This window comes from Dipodomys merriami, unplaced genomic scaffold (assembly GCF_024711535.1).
Source record: "Dipodomys merriami isolate MVZ:Mamm:240054 unplaced genomic scaffold, mDipMer1.0.p SCAF_1, whole genome shotgun sequence".
Lineage (NCBI taxonomy): Eukaryota > Metazoa > Chordata > Mammalia > Rodentia > Heteromyidae > Dipodomys > Dipodomys merriami.
In genome coordinates, this window is record NW_027202270.1 from 28,669,582 (window position 1) to 28,690,211 (window position 20,630).

The following is a 20,630-nucleotide window of genomic DNA, read 5'->3' on the forward strand; positions in this document are numbered from 1 at the left end:
GGCAGGGACAGCATCCCAAATAAGTCCCAGCAGCCGGCTGGCACCCCATCACCCGTACTGTTAACATAGCTAGGAAGGATACCCAACTGGACCCCAATAAACCACCTATGCTCCTTCTCCTTGGGTCCCCAAGGACAGAGCCTACTCAGCCTGCAAACTCCACCATTACCAATGGGTGGAAGACACCACCGGGCTCAGCGCCTGGAAGGGACACATTAAATTGCCTGCTCATTCCTGTGTGGAATACCACCAGGCTCAGCGTCAGGACCCAATAATCTGCCCAACCCTCTCTACCTGGCACACAGCTGGGCAGAAACACAATGGATTGTCCACACCTCTGTGCCCAGAACACTGTGGGACACAGCAACCATCATTGCAGCGAATGTCTGCAAGCCACTGGGCAAGATACCACCAAACGTAACACCTGCCATGCCTCTCTGCATGGAAACAGGACTGGGCACAGAGCCCAGCAGGGACCCAACAAGCCCCTCCCCACCTCTCTGCATGGGACACTACTAGGCACGGCACCCCAGGAGCGATCTAATAAACTGCATATCATCACGACTGAACTTAATGCCTGAACTGAACAGCCTCTACAAACCCTGAGCCCAGACGCACAAATCACAGCAAAAGAGAACAAAATTCACAAACAATCCAAACAACATGTCACTCTCAAAAAGTAACAACAATTCAGGGGGAGACTTCATTGAGAAGAAAGAAGAAAAGAGGAAAAACGAAAGAATCGTTAAAGACAAATGATGATGAGAGAATTGGCTGATGAAATCAAAGAGTGAATCCAAGAACAACCAGAAGAATAGGAGGAGGAAATGATGACTGAAATGCAGATATAAACTTTAAATAATTCAGTAAAGGAAGAGAAAGAATGTAGTAACAAAGGTAATAGACGCTGTAAAAGCTTCAGCGAAGGACATGGGAAATGACATCAAAAGAGAGATTGAAAATATGAAGAGCTCTATTTCCCTATTATCAAGCACAGTTGAAAGCATAGGCAATAGAACAAAACCGGGATAGATGAAGGCAAATAATTCAAAATTAACAGTTTTGAGGATCCATTCAACAAAATAATAATAGAAAATGTTCTGAGCCTCAGGATAGATTGTCTTACCATCTGACAGAGGCATATAGTACTCATAAGCAGACAGGACCAGAAAACAAATGCTTGTAAACATGTTGTTGTGAAACTAGACTTAAACAACAGGGAAATCCTTTAAAAGGCAGAAAAATCAAAAAGTAAATGTTATTACAATGAAAAGATTAGAATAACTACCGATTTCTCCAAACAAACTGAATGCAAGGAGAGCCTGGAGTGGTATCATTCAAGCTCAGAATAACAATGATTGCTATCCTAAACTAGTGTGCCCAGCAAATCTGTCATTCACAATCTGTGGACAAACTAAAACCTTCCACCTTGGAAGGTTTTATCATTTTTTATTATTTTATTATTATTTAATAATGATAAAATGAAAGGAATTCATAACCACTAAGCCAGCACTACAAAGGATACTAAATGGAAGCATACTATCTAAAGAAAACAATTGAAGTCAAAGAAATACAGAAATGAATTAAAAAACCTAGAAGATTAGTAAAACAAGAAAAGGGAAAGGAAAAGCAACAAAAATGGCAGGAAATATGGTCTATTTCTTCGTATTTACATTAAATATCAATGAGCTCAATTCCCCAATCAAAGGATTTAGAGCAAAAAACAAGAGTCAATGCATCTCACAATCAAAGAAACAAAAATCTGAGTGAAGGGATGGAAAAAAATACCCTTCAAGCAAATACACCCTGCAAAAAGGGCAGGAGTAGCCATACTGTTATCTGATAAAACAGACATCACATTAAAATCAGTAAGAAAAGACAAAAAGGGTCACTACATAGTAATAAAGGGAATGATCCACAAAGGAGAAATTACAATGATCAGCATGTGTACAACAAACAACAGAGCACCTAACACATTAAACAAACATTCTTAGACTTATAAAAACTGATAGACTTTCAGTATAATAATGATGGACACTTTAACATTCCATTCTCACTAAAGGACCGGTCAAATAAAGTCTCAGCAAAGAAGCTTCTGAATTAAATGATAACCAAACTGATTTAATGAACATCTACAGAGTATTTCACCCAACAATCACAATTCACATTCTTTTCAGCAGCAACCCACAGAATCTTCAGCAAAATAGATCATAACCTAGGACATTCAACAAGCCTGAGAAAATACAAAGGATTGAAATCTCTCCCTGCATCCTATCTGATCTACTGGAACTAAACTAGATCTCAACAGTAAAAGATGCTACAGAAAACATTCAAACCATAGATACTGAACAAAACACTGTGGAATAACAGGTGGGTACTGAAAAAGTAAAGGAAGAAACTAGAAAGTATCTAAAAATGAAACACATAAAAACAAGAGCCTTAAGGATATAGCAAAAGCAATATTGAGAAGAAAGTTCATAGTTCTACATGTGTACATAAAGAAAACAGAAACAGCTCATATAAAATAAATAACCTGGGCTGGGAAGGTGGCATAGTGGTAGAGTGCTTGCTTCACATGCATGAGGCCCTGGGTTCAATTCCTCAGCACCACATAAGCAGAAAAAAAAGCCAGAAGTGGTGCTGTGGCTGAAGTGGTACAGCACTAGCCTTGAGCTGAAGAGCTGAGGGACAGCGCCCAGGCCCAGAGTTGGGCCCCATGACCGGAGCCCCCCTCCCCCGCAAAAAATAAATAACCTTATGATGTAAGCAAAGCCTTTTATAAAAACAGATTCAGATCAAACCCCAAACTACCAGATGGAGAGAAATAGTAGATTAGGACAGAAATCAAGTAATTACAGACCAAAAATGCTATACATAGAATCAATAAAACAAAAAGCTGTTTCTTTGAAAAATTAATAAAATTGACAAACTCCTAGCTAAGTTGATGAGAAAAAGGAGAGAAGAGATTCAAATCAACAAAATTAGAGATGATAAAGATAACTTCACAACAAATATTCAAGAAATCCAAAAGAGTAAGAAGAACTTCTTACAAAACCCATACTCACAAAAGATGAAAAATTTGGTAGAAATAGTTAAATTTCTAGAGACATACAAGCTACCTAAGTTGAACTAAGCGGATATAAACCACCAAAACAGATCTTTAACAAGCAGTGAAATCCAAGAAGTAATAAAGAATCTTTCCAGAAGATGGGTTCACAGCTGAATTCTATAGGACTTTTAAAGAAGAACAAACATCAGTACTCCTCAAACTCTTCCAATGAAATAGAAACAGAAGGATCACTATGAAGCCAGCATTATGCTCATCCCAAAACCAGGTTGGGACCCAATGAAAAAATAAAACTATAGCCCAGTATCTCTGAGGAACATAAAAGGAAAGCTACTTAGTCCAACACTTGCCAATAAAATTTAACAACTAATCAAAAAATTGATACATTATTTTCAAGTGGGGTTTATCCCAAAGATGCAATGCTGGTCTCATATATGTAAAGCAATAAGCATAATACACCACATTAACAGAGACAAAGACAAGCACCACCTGATCATCTCCATAGATGAAGAAGAAAAGCTTTTAACAAAATCCAACATCCATTCCTGTTAAAAGTTGTGGAGAAGCTAGTTATAGAAGGAACATACCTCAACACAATAAAGACTATATATGATAGACCAACAGCCAACATCATGCCAAATGGCAAATAACTAAAACCAATTCTTTTAAAAGCAGGAACAAGTCAAGAATATCCACTTTCTGCACTCCTTTTCAATATAGTTCTGGAGCTCCTAACCAAAGCAATAAGGGTCAAAGACTTCAACATCAGACCTAGAATCTTGAAACTATTTCAAGCTGAATTACAGAAACATTAGATTTTATAGGCACAGGCAGGAATTTTTGAAAAGAATCTCAGGGTACAGCTAGTAGGACAGAGATTTGACAAATGGGATTACATCAAAATCAACAGTTTCTGCATAGCTAAATAATAAACTAGAAAGACAGCCAACAGACTAGGAGAAGATCTTTACCAGCAATACATGTAACAAAGGCCTAATATCCAAAATATACAAAGATCTCAAAATATTAATGCTCCCCAAACTGATAACTCTATCAATGAACAGGCAGGGCACTAATAAACAATAACTAATAAACTAATAAACCTGTCAATAATCAGGCACTAGTTCTCAGAACAAGACATAAGAATGGCAAATTAACACATGAGGAAACACTCAACATCCTTGGTCAGAAAGAAAATACAAATCAAAACAATTCTGAGATTTCATCTTACCCCAGCTAGACAGACTAACATCGAGAATTTGAACAACAGGTTCTGAGGGAGATGTGGAGGAAAAGGAAGCCTATTGCATTATTGTTTGGGATGTAAACTACAGCAACCACTCTGGAACTTGGTTGGAGTTTCTCAAAAAATCTAAACATAGAACTTCCCTACGACCCAGCTGTAACAGTCTTGGAATTTGCCCAGCACATTACAAGTCAGGATATGATAAATATGCTTGCACATCCATGTTCATTGCTGAACCATTCACAATAGCCAAATTACGGAAACCACCCAGATGTCCTACAATATATGAGTGAATCAAAAAAAAGTAGTACCTATGCACAATGGAATTTTACTCATCCATTAGAAAGAATAATACTATGTCATTTGTATGGAAATAGATGGACTTAGAACAAATTGTGTAAGTAAGCCAAGCCCACAGAAATAAACAGTACATATTTTCTCTTGTATGTTGAAGCTAGAATACAACTAGACACTACAACTCATACAGTAATCTAGGCATTCACACACAAACAGTCAGATTAAAGGAAAACATTCCTAGGGGAGGAACCCAAAAATGTAACTCTTCTGAACATCTAAAATACTATTTATCAAAACAAATTCCAGGAAATGGAAGTATGGGGTTTTTTGTTGGTAGTGGTAATATTGGTGTTATTTTCTTTTGCACAGAAAGGGAGGGAGGAAGGGTGAACAAATGCAGTCAGAGTATTCAATACACACAATGTGGGAAATGAGCTATGCAATTTGTGGGTAAGGATGAGAAGGGAAAAGCGGGGAAAGTGAAGGAAGGGGTGATATTGTCTAAAAAAGAAATGTACTCATAACCTGACTTATGAAATGGTAACTCCTCTGTACAACACCTTAATGATAACTATAGAATTACATTTAAAAATAAATGCGACAGCATTTTCCTGCTGTGTGCCACAGATCACCTTGCAAACCACTTGAGAGGATGTGCATGCTTAATTTTAAAAGGAATGTAAATTCCTTAAGTGACCTCATTCTTATCTTACTCTGTGTAAGATCACATTTGTTGAAGGACTACACTGACCTCTGCCCTGGTTATTTAGGGTTATTCTTAAATAGTATCTCAAAATTCTTTTCCCTTCCCTTCCTTCCCTCCTCTCCTCTGTCCTCCCATTCTCTCTCTTCCTTTCCCTTCCTTCCCTTTCTTGTGTCAGTACTGGGGCTTGAACTCAAGGCCTAGGTGCTATGCCTCACATATTTGCTCAAGGCTGTTGCTATACCACTTGAACCATAGCTCTACTTCTGTCTTTTTTTGTGGTTAGTTGGAGATAAAGAAAGAGTCTCATGGCTGGCTTTGAACCTTGATCTTCAGCTTTCAGTCTCCTGAAGAGCTAGAATTAAGGCTTGAGCCTTAATCAAGCATGAGCTGGCCTGGCTCAGTTCCACATATTTCTGCTAAAACCTATAAAAGAGATAGTTGCCATGTGTGGTGAAAAGTTAGATGACAAGATCTGAACCTTCACATCTACAGTTCAGTGGCTCTTACAAGAAGAGGCAGAAGGCCATTTGGGAGAAGGGCTGTTTAACTAAATCACTTGTTCCTATCCAGGATAGCAAGAAGCAGTAAGTAAAAAAAAAAAAAATTGCGAATATGGGTAAGGAAGCAAGATTACTCAGAAATAAAATTTAACCCATCTTGTTGGAATTGGGCTGTAACTCTAGTGCTGAGTTTTCTTGCAGACAATTATGAGGGAAAAGCTATTACCTATAAACTTCACAGGGTTTACAAGTTAAATATTAATCTGTTGCTAGGGAGATAGTTCAAGTATTCCTATAATCTAACCAGAGGTTAATGTTTTTCTATAGGGTTTTTCTTGTTGAAGAGGACATACATTTGGGATTTGGTTTTCTTTATCTCAGAAAAGAGTCTGACCTGGATCATCTCTTTTATTCCTTTAAGATCCTGTCTATTCTAAAAACTTAATTTATTATAATTCTTTTTTTTTTGTATTTTTTTGTCGGTCATGGGGCTTGAACTCAGAGCCTGAGGGCTGTCCCTCAGCTCTTCAACTCAAGGCTAGCACTCTACCACTTGAGCTACAGTGCCACTTCCAGTTTTCTGTTAGTTTATTGGAGATAAGACTTTCACGGACTTTCCTGCCTGGGCTGGCTTTGAACCTCGATCCTCCGATCTCAGCCTCCTGAGTAGCTAGGATTACAGGCATGAGCCACTGGCACCTGGCTGATAATTCTTTTGCTTGTTGTTTAACTACCCAAGTATTATTCCCTAAGAGAGGGTATTAAGGGCATTTTAAGATAATCTCATTATTTAGTTATGGAGAATTTAGCAAAATATAAAGTGCAAAATTAGAAGAGCTTTTTTAATCACAGTCTGATGCCAATCCTGGCCAAAAAAAAAATCAGTAAGATCTCTATCTCAGTCAATAAGTCAAGAAAGTTGGTATTTCCCTATCATCCTATCTATGTGGGAGATGGTTAGGAGCAAAACCACAAGATCCTACCTGAAAAATAATTAGTGGTAAAAGATAGGACTCAAATGGCAGAGTATTTAGCAAGTACAAGGCCCTGAGTTCAAAACCCCAATACCAACAAAAACCACATAGTCAAGCATTATGCAAACCACACACACACACACACACACACACACACACACACACACACACACACACACACACACACAGAGGTTTGGAGGTTATTGTACTTGGGTTTTAACTCAGTCCCTTATACTCAGTTGGTGGACACTCTGCAACTTGAGCCACACCTTCAGCCCTGCTTTTTACTGTCATTTTGGAGATGGAATCATAGAGACAGGTCTCGAGGTACTATCCTGTAGATCTCAGCTTCCTGAGTAGGTAGGACTGCAGGCATGATGTACTAGTGCCCAGTTCAAAGTATTTAAAAAAATAATAGACTATTTCTAGAGCAGTTCTAGATTACATAAAATAGATAATATGGAATACTGATATATGCCCTCTCCCCCTTATTCAGTTTCCTCTATCATTAACATTTTGTATTGGTATAGGAAATTTGTTATCATTGCTGAGCCAATACTGAAACATTGTCATTAACTGAAGCCTGTAGTTTGTATTAAGATTCACTCTTTGGTTTCTAAAGCTCTGTGGGTTTTATCAAATGTACATTGCAATGTATCTGACATGACATTATCACATAGATTGTTGGGTGCCCTGGCTTTAGGTAAGATGGCTCCAGTAACATTTTTAAACATATTTTTGAGGCTTTCTTATACATGTTCTGAGACAAAAATCAGATAATGCACTAAAGCCTCCAAATATGCCCACAGATTTTAACTCAACCTATAGCCAGTCTATCTTTCTTTGAGTTTAGAATGTACATTGTAAGGAGATTAGTACTAGATTTCATTTTGTGAGACTAGGTTGTCAGTTTCTACAGACATAAATAAAAATTTGAAATTCCTCCAGGGTGCTCAATCCCATTATCAATTTATTATTCCAAAAGAGCACATGGTGGCTTTAGCACAACATTCTGATGTTGCAACAAGATGTCTAATTAAACATTCAAGACATAACACCTAAATGGTTCATTGTTAGGGCATATTTTACTATTTCTAAGTATTTGATAAATTTAATGGAATGCGTTAGTTAAATTTGAAGTATTTTGAATTTACTGTCAGTAGAAAGCATTTCTGTCTCAGAAATATGGACACATTCAATTTTTCTTGTTATTTTTAACAGCTCTCTCTTAATTTTATTTTGCATACAAAGAAAGGATCCAATAACCAATCCAGAAACCAATAATAATCCAATCGACCAATCACTCAGACATGTCTTTACTTCAGATTTTTACAGGAATTCCTGGACTATTCCAGGAATATTAGGTGCCTATGAGCATCTTTAGTGAACACACACACACAAGAGAGAGAATGTTTATTCATGTGCTATTAGGTGCCTATGAGCATCATTAGTGAACACGCACACACAAGAGAGAGAATGTTTATTCATGTGCAAGTGATTATTCTTTTAAGCAACAAGTACTGGTTGAGTCCCTACTGTGTGCCAGATATGTACAAGATGTAACAACAGAGTCTGTGTGATGAGATAAGAAAGTGCAGAGAGAAGGTAAATAAATATATACAGATATATCATTTGCAAGCTCAAAGGTAATTAAAGCCCTCATGTTAAGGCTAAACTGAAGTAAGGGGCTGCATATCAAATGAATACTAAAGCAGGACTATAGTGTATCCACCCTTACTTAAGTACAGCTCCCCATTCCAATACCTTTTTCTCCCTTAAATTAACAATCTATTGTTCTAGTCGATGTGTGACATCTTTAATATTGTAATTTATGCCAACTATATTCCTTGGAATAATTGTGGGAGAAGGAAGATGCCTATTGAATTCTAGTGAAGATTGGTTTAATTTGCCTTAGATGAAATTGAAGCTAAAATTGTTAGCTGAAAGACATATATTTGGAGGTCTGAAAACCCGGGAGCATTGTTGTTGCTCTTTTCCAAGTTTGTTGCAGATTAGAATTTCATCACTGGAGTTAAGAGCAACAGGGACATGTTGAATTACTTTCCTGATTGTATCTTAAATATTTTTTCCAAGAGCTGAGTTTATTTTAGACATTAATCTTTGAGACTGTCTTATGAAAATACAAAAAATAAAATATTTTCAAGTAACAAGATCTTGTAATGAATTCTGAGGGTCACCTTTGTTCAACTCGGGCTGAGAAAAGACAGATGAACCAGTGAGCAATTGAACTGTATCTGTTCAAATTGACCAGATAATATATGTGTCTACTTCTTCCTATCTCTTCATCTGAGTGATTCACACCAATGCAAATTCTGACCTACCTCTATTATTCAGTTGAAGAAAGGAAAGTATAAAAGATATATTAGTGCATGGTGCTGGATCAGTCACTGTCCTGATTCCTATCTCTGCTGGTCCCATTCTTTTAAATTAAATTCTCCATTTTTCTTTAGGTTGCACATTTCTTCATTTTTATCATGCAGTGCCAATAATTTCTCTACATTTGTAGCTACGTCAGGCTGTAGAATAGATCAGCTATATTTTTAATGTACACATGGAATTGCACTATAATGTCCCAAAGGCAGAAGACTGACTTTATTAAATTACCAATATATGTAGAACATTCAGGGATGCTAGAATCACAACAACTGGTACATTATCTAGCATATGGAATAGAATGCTTTCTCAAAAGCTAAAAATTGCTTTTATTGTCTGCACACCATAAAGGTTTTAGGTTGTATTTAAAGGAAGTTAACAGAGAGGCACACATTTGGAAGACAGATTGAATTATATGCTAAACAAGGACTCAGATGCTTGCGTTTTCTGTTTGTAGGTGTCCTGCTTCTGAGATTTACATTGACCTTTGGTGCGGCTGAGCCAGGGTAGTAATGAGCTGCAAAGAGCTCAGTCACTCCTCCTTGGCCTCTCCAGCTTACAGCAGTGCTTTCATGTAATTATCTCATTTGGATCCTCTTTATGACCACACAAGGAATACGACTCTCAGCACCTCACCTATTATACATATGGTGCTTTGTCCTCAGGGTGCTGAGTAGGAAGAGAGCTAACAGGATTGGATGCCTACTGTAGGACCCATTGCTCGGCGGTGCTTTTCAAAGAATCTTTCTGCAGCTCTTTGTTACCAGAAGATGTAAATGTTCAGAATATGAAGCATTTCACAGCTTAATCAATAGCAACCAAGCAAATTGGGATGTGGTAAGAAAAGCAGTATGAGAAAACATTCATTTGTTCAGATCATTGGGAAAGAGAAAGCAAAGCAGTCTTAGCCATAGAAAGTATTTTTTGTGCCTTCATAGAAGTATGAAGTCTCATTGCTGCAACATCTTCCTTTTGTCCCCATTACATTCATAGATTACAGTGATCTATTAGCATATTTGAGCAAGGTAGCAACCACGATCCCAAGCCACGATATTCTCACTGTGGTTGCCCTGCTTATATGCTCACCCAGAGCCACTTATTACCCCCCCCCCCATAAGAGCTCTCTGTATCTCTCTGTCTGAGGATTTTCTGCTGGTCCAAGGGGCTGGTAGTGACAGTTTATGGGTCAAACTAGAATGTAGGGGAGTTAATCCCAGGGGGTGGGGGGACCCTCTTAAAGGGATAGGTGGTAGCAAATGTGTTGGTTAGGCCCTATGAAAATCAAACTCTTAGGGAGGTATGAATGGACACAAAGGGGAATCGCCATGTGAAAATAAATTGAATTCCACACAGGAAGACTGGGAGGGCCCTCTGAGCACAACACACCTCAAGGAAGACATGTTGTAGGGCCTGGCAGCAAACCTATCAGAAATCTCATTATCCAAACGTTTCAGGAAAGAAATCCCACATCTTCTGGGTCACCTCTACCTTAGAAACACAATCCAGTCAGTCATTAGCAGGGAGCAGCTTTGGGGAGGTGTGGCCCCAGTCCAAACGTGACAATGGGTCTTACAGCCTGGCCACTGGGTCTGTCAGTGAGCTCCTATAGTAGTTGGTATATGAAGTGCATGCTCCCTGGGCTGTGCTGGATGAAAACTCAGGCTCTGTGTGAGCTCTGAGTGAGCTGTTCCAAGCATTTGCTCAGTGGGTTCTGGCAGGAACAAGCCTCAAGGTTCCAATGAAGTAACATTCTTTTTTTTGCTTTATATCATCTCACTTCTCCACATTGTCACTGGGTCATCTCCAGAATAAACTTTGTGGATGCGGGTCCTCCTTCAGGACTGATTTTGGAGAAACTCAAGCTAAGGCTGTGTTTTATTGTGACCTTCAGTTATTGAAAAGTCTGCCTACCTTGAAACCAGTTTTCTTCTAAGAATTATTCAAGTTGTTATATTTTGTGCTTAAAATGAGGACACAGAAAGGAGCTGATCATGATGTATGAGAGAGCCCAGAGTTACCTTAGCTTCAACCCCTCTCCTGAGTCTTACCATCACCCTAATTTCCTGATTCCTAAACCTTCTCTCCAAACAGATTTGAAGAGTCCTTAACAATATTGTTTCTTCAAAGTTTGAATTGTTTTTTAAATTTATTTTAATAAAGAACATCATGCCAAAATATCTACAGATATGTTCTCTTTTTATCTTTGGGAGACACAGGACTCAACAGTGCTTTCCTTAAAGATGGAGCCATGGTCAATGTAGCAAGGACAAAAACATTTGACTGCCATCCTGGGCTCATCCTCTAAGCTACAGGCATAATCTGCTTTCCAAGTCTAGCAGAATAGAGTACATTTTGAGTTTTAAATCTTGCCTTGCCTTGAACCTTATACTAGGAAAATCATCAGAAAAATAACCAGATCGACAAGTGATTAACCAATTTTGTCACCACCATTTCCTGAAGAGGCTGTCTTTCTTCCATTCTATTTGTTTAGCTCCCTTATCGAAGTTTAGATGGCTATGGGTCTGTGGGTTCATTTCTGGGTTTTCAGTTCTATTCTGTTGGCCCTAAGGTCTGTTCTTGTGCCAGTACCAAGCTGTTTTGATTAATATGGCTTTGTAGTAGAGTTTGAAATTTGGTATTGCTATTCCTCCAGCACTGTTCTTTCTGCTAAGGATCATTTTTGCTATTCAGGGTCTTTTATTGTTCCATATGAATTTTTGGATTGCCTCTTCTATTTCCTTGAAGAATGAGGTTGGAATATTGATAGGTATCGCAATGATTTTGTAGATTGCCAGTGAAGAGTAAGGTTAGGACTCAAACGCTGTACTTGAATTCTTGAGCCCCCTCTTTAATCTCTATAATTCAGTGCAGTGGTTCTCTAAGTGTGATCCACCACCGGTAGCAGCAGCGTTGCCTGGGAACTTGTTTGAAATGGAAACTCTTGGCTCTCACTCCAGTCCTACCAGATCAGAGACAAAATGGTGTCCGGTAATCTGTGCCTTTACAAAGCCTCATGGGAATTTCAAAGTAAGCTCATGATTGAGAACCACTACCTCCATCCATTCCAAAATACAGAACACCACTGAACTATTAATATCTTCTCTATCTTCTATAGGGCTTTGAAAAGCATCATATATTCCTTAAGGAAGAGACACACTCAAGTTCTTGGACTTTTGTCCTCTACAGTACAGGCCTTGTATTGGACCACCATGAAATACTTATTAAAGTGAACCGGAAGTACCACTGTTTATCCTGAATGATTTAAGCTCAACTGGGTGTAACTTTTTGAGATTCTTCACATCTTTGACGCCTAGTAGCGCTCCTGTCTCTCATTGCATGTGTTTGTGATAATCAGGAATTACATGAATATGAAACTAATATAACATTTTGCTTGCATGTGCGATAATCATTAAAAACACAGCATGAATCATAGCAACATATGGCATTTAAAAATAAGCTATCATTCCTTCCAGGAGATGTGGAGCTCATTTTGTTTTGCAGTAGAGTATTGGAGAGTAAAGGCTGGGAGAAATGGCATTCCTTGGAATGTATTAGAAAGATGTCTTTTTCTTATGCACAATATTGGCACTTATCTCCCAAAGAGTGGGAGCGACCAGAGAATCTGCTAAACTTGATTTTTGAGTAAAGCCGTCTAGAAATATGCAGCATTGTTGTTATTATGAGATATATTATAGCACAGAAACTGAAATCTCACCACTGAATTAAAGTTCACATGCTAGGCTCTGAGTATTCCATGTGATTGAACACAAACAATATGCTTTGGAAAGTATCAAGACACAATTATAAAAATAATTTGAAGTGCATGGGTATTTTTCAGTTTCTTATCAAAGATTTAATTAAAGACTTCCCTTATTTTTCTCTCTCAAAGTTGGCGTTATATGCCAATCATTGAATGAATGAGATAAACAAATTTCATGCTCACTTTTAATCTCTTTACCAATGGCAATAACCTTACCCATAAGGCTAAATTTGTACACATAATTTGTGAGATTACTAAAATTTAATAACATCTATTCACAGCAATCCAAAGGATACTTTTCTACTAATCCTGCACTCCCAGATAGTTCTATTATCCATAGCTAAAATATAATCGTGATATATGCCCAAGAGGCTCTTTCCAGTTATAGTTTCTCTAATAATTTTTCTGTATAGGTTGACTCTACATAAGGGAACATGCTAAGAAGAACCTTTTAATTGAGATTGCTGGTAATTTCATGAAAAAAAACATAATAAATGAACACTTTCTGTTGGGTGGCATGTTTGTTTAATTCTCATGTCATTGATTGTTGATGCAAAAAAAAGTTCTTATTTTTAATTGTGAGAATACCGTACAGAGGAGTTACAATTACATGGGCAAGATACCGAGTATATTTCTTATCAACTACAGTGGGAGTGGTTATCTCTTGAGATGCAATACTCTGATGTAGTACACAACCTGTTGTACTGTGCACAGTGCCCTGGCTGCCACAGCCCTGGTTTACAATCAAACCTGGAACAGAAAAGGATGGACAAAGAAAAGAGAGACTTTTGTCAATTCAGTGTCTCACTGCCTCTAAAGGAGCTGGGTGGGTCAAGATTGCTCCCTGGAAGACCCAATCATCAGTTTACCAGAGCCTGAAGGATTTGGGGGTGGATTGGTGGGAGTAAAAGCTAAAATTGGGATTATTCTGGCAATCCAGGCAAGTTGTCCCCTTAGTCAAACTCTTCACAGTGGGTGCAGTTCTCAACAGGAATTAGAGTAGACATCCAAATGAGGGACATACACATCAGCTATACCATTGGACTTAAATTACCACAGCCAGTTTGTTATTTTGACATCATAGAAGCTCAACTTTACAGTAATTCTATTCCGTTTGGTCTTACAAAGCCATCATAAGATATTGTGGTTATCTGTATTTGGTCATACTAGGCTATATATCATAGTGTTGTTTCTTTTCTGTTCAAATTCTATTCCAGCAAAAGGAATTATTGTTCTATATTAAATCTGAGATTTTTTTTCCTTTGGTCTTGACATTTTGCTTAGGTTAATGTCACCATTGTTTTTCCTTGGGAAGTTTTTGAATTGTTCTATTTAAAAACAAACTTTCAAAAGAAAAATGTGTTTGTGAACCTGATATATAATTTGGTGTAGTTTCAGCCAAGATGAATATTGATACATGATATCTAGATGAGGAAAAAACTATTCATTTTCTCAAATTAATATTTTCATTCATTATTTTATTTGACAAGTATCAAAAGAGGAAAGGAGCAGGCCTGGACTCCCTTCTGTCTCAGGGAAAGGAAGAACATAGCTTACCTTGGGAGTGCTCCTTTTGGCAACAAGGTACTTCATTTCAATTTGTTGTCTCTATCTTTTTTTTTCTAAACAAAACAAATCAAATGGGAAGCAACAATACAATTTCTTACTTTCAATTAAAATAATTACCTTCAATTAAACTACCTCCAAACTCTATTTTGACCTATAACCCACTTCAAGATTTGTCTGCAGAGGATGTATAAAAATATCTGAAATGAGAATCCACAGTGTCCTTAAGTGTTGATAAGGGAAAAGGCAGTCATCCAGGAGAAGGTGAGTAGAGACTGAGAGAAAGAAGGGGGAGTGACTGAGGTACCTTGAAGCATAGGTCACAAGGAAGAGATGGTGATGAATAGGTAAAGAGAGGGATGAGGAGCGGAAGAAAGAGACAGTCACAACTAATTGTGAAGCAAGGCAGGGATGTCTAACCCCATTCTCTCTCTGTAACAGCTGTGAATCCAACTTTCATCTCTGAGCTTCAATTATCTCATGAATAAAATGGAGGTGATGATGCTCTCTCTGTGGAGCAGTGGACAGGTCATGCTTGAAGGTCTTAACACCACAGCTGCTCAGTAAGTGAACTCTTTTTGTACTGTTATGCTCTCTCTTTTACTGAGCATGATCATTGTATTTGAACGCAATTATGTGGTGACCTATTGCTTTCCAAACTTAAATATCATTCAAGCCATTGATTATGGAACTATCTTACTAAATAGTAGAAGGGGAAAACATATTTTTCCTAACCTCAAGTTCTGAAAATTCTATTACATTTCTAGAAATATACAACTAGAAATTCATTTGTAGCTCAGGGAAGGTTCCTGAGATAAGTTCAGGAGTTTCCCAAATTCTTATGGGAATGTGTTTTTTTGGCCTTTTATATCTGGCTTATTTCACTGAACACGTGTTATAGCATGTATCAGGATTTCATTCTTTTAATGGTTGAATAATAGTTTATTTTCTACATAATCCATGTATTGTTTATCCATTCATAGGGTTTTTATTTGTTTTTTGTTTCTTTAGTATAGAGGTCTGAATTCTGAGTTTTTTCATTTGCTAGGCAATTGTTCTACCACTTGAGTCACAATGCAACCTTTGTATCTTTGGTTATCTTTGAGATAAGAGTCATACATTTCATTTACACCTGAGTTGGCTTAGACTACAATCCTCCTCTTTATGCTTTCTGTATATCTGGGTTAACAGGTATGTGCTACTAAGTCCAGCTTTTCTTTGGTCTGGCCAACTTCTGCTCAGGCTGTCCTCCAACAACTATCCTCCAAATCTCTACCTACTGAATAGCTAGGATTACAAGTATGAGTCTAAGTCTCCAGTGTAGTTCCTTTGCTAGTTTTTTATTTTGTTTTTGTGTTTAGATTTTCTGTACTGGGAGGGACTGAAAGAGAAGAGGGAACAACTTACACTAAGCAAAAGGAAAGAAATGTACAGATCACCTGTACATAGCTGTAATGTCAACGTTTGTAGAGTCTGTAAACTTTCTAGACCATGGTAATGACAATGTGCCTCATGAAGGTTAAAATGTGTTTGTGATTTTAACTAAGTATCATTATCCCACAATATTGTGAAATTTATGTAATCACTTAATTTCAATAGAAAAACAAAAATAAATAAATAAATAAATTTCCTGTACTGGGCAATCAGTTGAAAGGAATATCGAGAGAGGCTAGAACCCATATCCAGGGACTATGAATCATAAGGTTTTGTAGAGGCCTTAGGAATCCTAATGTAGCAGCTGACAAGTCCACTTTGAAGGACATTGACTTCCAAACTAGTTTGACACAGAGAAACTGCAGATCTTTGCTCACCATACTACCCTTGCATCTTTAATTGTGAGAAGCCATTTGACCGCATGTAGTTTGCTCAGAACAGAATTTCCTGCAATGGAGAAACAATGTGAGCCAAAGAAAAGAAGAGCTATCCAATGCATGATGTTTCAGTCATGCATATGTCAGGTGAGGATCCTGAGGTTCCCATTCCTATTTGCATATTATGTGAGTTATTTCCATTGTTGTATTAATTAGGACCGATACTTGAAGAGTTTTTCATCTCAATTGCATGACTAGTGGCTTTCAAAGAAAAAAGTGTTAAGGTGGTTAAGTGTCTCTTCTTCTTCATCTTTGACCCTAATCCTCTTTATTATGTGAGTCACAAATGCAGATCACATAATGATTTTTATCCACCCACATTTAGCGTCACTAAGCTACTATTTATTTTACAAGATATTTTAGGTATTTTAGGTTATGATATTTTAAGTCTGAAACTTAGTTAATTTTTAAAATTAAGATGTTCCTTTTTAGCTATTTTGTTGTCCTCAATTATACTTTGAAGGTGATAATCAATTATTCCACACCTAGATGACCATGTAATAGTGACAATACATTTCCCACACACACACTCTGTTTACTATGATACAAAAAGCTTTCCATCCTTCTGTGTTCCTGCATGGCAGGGTTATTGGTATTTGATGAGTCATACATGAGAAAATTTCTATGTCTTTCCAAGCATGGACAGAAAACTACTTCACTTAAGTGTAAAATTATGAAGGATGTAATTTTGCACTCAAACTTCAATTACAATAATTCTTTAAATTAGCATGCCCTGTTTCATGTTTGCTTAAATCCTTATATATGCCAGTCTTGTTTCCATAAGAGAACAAATAGAATTTTGCTAAATACTGCTAGGAAAGCTAGGAGGACTTGGTAATTTTATTCTTTATTTTTATTACCCTCTAAGCTTAACTAATATATTTTGACAGCTTTAAAAAATGCTCTCAAATGATAAATTTACGTAGACATGTCACAAAAGGACATTGTTCGCTTCTAAGGATTTTCTGGAGCAGAAATAGAATGGTAGTTGCCTGTCAACTTTGGGTATGTGTTCAGTGAGACTACTTTCCCTCCGGTCTTCAAAGTCAGGTTGCCATATATTCTGAGCGAGGAAGGACATCCAATCCTAATCTGAGAGTCCACTGCAGCATATTTTCTGCTTCTAGATAGGCCCAAGGTAATTTCTAGGTAGTTATATGGCCACATTATTTTTAAACTAAAACCAAACTCAAGGCAAGCACTGGTAATTTTAGCTACTCATGAAGCTCAGCTCTGAGGGTCACAGTTCAGAAATACCCTAGGCAGGAACATCCATGAGACTCTTATCTTAACCACCCTAATAGGCCACAAGTGGAGTTGTGCTCAAGCAGTAGAGCCCTACCCTTGAGCACAAAAGCTCACAGTCTCTGCAGTGAAGCCCCAAGACTGGCACAGATAAATAAATATTTAAAAATTCAAAGTAGAATGATATATACAGACTCAGAAAGATGTTACAGTAGCTGCTTAGAGAGAATGAAGAATGCTAGGTCTTACTGTATATATAAAGAGGACCACAGCTTGGCCCTTTGGATCATGATATATCCTTGGTTTCTTGAACCAATTTTTGCTAGTTGGTACTAGGTTTGGTCAAAAGTTTGATATGTATTCAGCCTCTTCCCTGGAGTTTAGGTAGCAGCTTTTACTCAACTATTACCTTATTGCCTTTGTATTTGGTTTCAAATTATAGCATTATGAAATAAATTGTATAGCTTGGAGCAAAAGGGGAAAAATTGTCTCTTTCCTAATGGGAGCTTGTCAAAGCAATGAATGGCAAAAATGATTAAAATTTAAACTAATAAGGCCATGAGAAGCATATCTACCCAGTAGGGGTTTCCAGCAAAAATTTCAATGGGGGTCTCCTCACTATTCAGCTAGCCTCCGGTGGGAAAGGTGACCTTTCGGAGGGCTCTCTGCAGCCCAGGGGGTGCCTTCTAGATGGTCATATTTCCATGCTTGTCAAATTATTGCTATGTGGTGAATATAATGAATGATACAACAAAATAAATTATTTAAATAGTACTAATAGAACAAAAAGCAGTGTTAACTTTTTTGAGGAAAGAATATAGAATATCTTTGCCAGAATAAGCCATTCATCCAGTAGCAACAAAAGGCACATCAGCCATGTATCATACTGTATATTCATCTGATTCTCTGTATTGTTTGTGTTTACTTTAGTTATTTTGGGACTAGGGTCTCTTGTTTTATTGCCTAGGGACAGCCTTGGACTATGAGCTTTCTATCCATGCTTTCTGGGAGCTAGGATTAAAGAAGTGTACCCCTAGGTCTAGATTGAGGTGGGAAACTAACTTTCTACCCTGGATGGTCCTGAACAGAAATCCTCCTGAAGTCTGTCTCCTGAGTAGCTTGGATCTCAGGTATGTGCCTCTGGCTCTAGGCCCTGGATCATCATTTTCTTAGACTACATATCCTATTCCATAACTATGTGATAAGGAATTTGATAAACAGAAGATCAATTTTGTGACTTTGTCATCAAAACAGACTGGTATTTATGATTAATGGCATCATGCCATTACTAGCAAAAGTTTATTGAGTACATATTGTGCAGTAGGCTCATCTATAGGCTTTTCTTATTTGCAACTTCTGTAATCCTTGTGTGTTTAAGCAGTGTTCTATGTGATTTCATATTCTTCCTTTTCCCTGAGGTGAGTATTAGTATCATCATCCTAGTTTTTAGTTGAGAAAGTAAGTACAGAGATGTTTAAGCAATATGTCTCTAGTAGGCAGTAGATCATAGATTGCACTATTTTTATTTCCAATATATACTCCCATTGCTCCTTGGTATTTAATATACTGCCATACACTGATAGATAAGTCTCCCCTCCCAGATGTCTAATGGGGTCTCTAAACATGTTGTCTCTCACATTCTTTTACTAGATTTTTCAGCCTATGGATCCTATAGCATCGACACATGCTTCCTTAGAATATGCTAAATTCATAATTGGCTATGGCTAAGGCCTGGTTTTGCTATCTTCTACCTATACTGCTTGTTAGAGAGATTTTCACATATATAATCTCCCACGTTATGTGCTCATGAACCATATTCTAGGTATGGCACTTTCAAATGGTACAGCTCACATTGTATTACTATAAGCATATTTCAAAGTATGAAAAAATATGATTAAAAGTCAAAAGTTAAGTGGCAGAACAGGGTGAATGTAATGAACATAATCACAGTATTCTTCATAATATACAGCCCTGGACATTAGATAATCTGAGATTTCATGCATCTCTGTTATTATTTATCTTTTTTTCTTGAACACCATGCTCAGCAGCATATATATGTAAGAACCAGTTGTTGAAACAATGTGAGAATATCTAACCAAGTGCTGTAGATGGGTCTATATAATGGCAGTTGTGCTAAACAGCCAGGGATTTCCAAACAGTATTTTAATGCTATGTGTGGAGAAAAGTTTTCCATGCTTTTTTCATACTTTTTTAGGTTTTGAAAGTGCGAAGACTGTATTTGAATCTATATTATATGCTTAAGTGGCCATATTCATGAAATATTCCAGAAGAAGTCTACACAATAAGGTAGATTTTGCTTTTTCTTTAAATTAGTTTGTAATAAATATGGTACTTACATATAACTAGATTTTTTTACATAGTTAGTAGTAAAATGTAAAAGACTGATCCTTTAGACAAAATTAAACTATGGCTAGGAGAAATTACTATATTAAAAAATCAGAAGTAATATCATACTTCAGAAAGAATTTCTTGTTGAATACATGCTAATGGAACAATTGGTGGATAGTACAGACAAGTTTTGGAATATTTCACCAGTATAATCTTTTTTATTTTTAGTGCTCTTAAGGTTTGAACTCAGGGGATTGAACTTAAGACCTTATACATACTAAATAAGTTCTTTATCACTTGAACCACCCCACCAATCCCTTTTTTGTTCATTATTTTCCAAATAGAGTCTAGGCTGGCCTAAACTGTGATCCTCCTACTTTGTGTTTCTTTTCATTGCTGGGATGACATGTGTATGCCAACTGCGTATAGCCATTGGTGATAAATAGTCTCATGAACTTTATTATTATTATTATTATTATTAACAAGTTTTTTATTGTGAAAATACCATACAGAGGGGTTACAATTACATGAGCAAGTTAATGAGTACATTTCTTATCATTGTTGCCTTGTCCTTTGTTTCTCCTTACCATACCTGCCCTCCCATCCCCACCTCAGCCAAAGTTGTAAAGTTGTTTTTTCGACATTTCATTGTTGC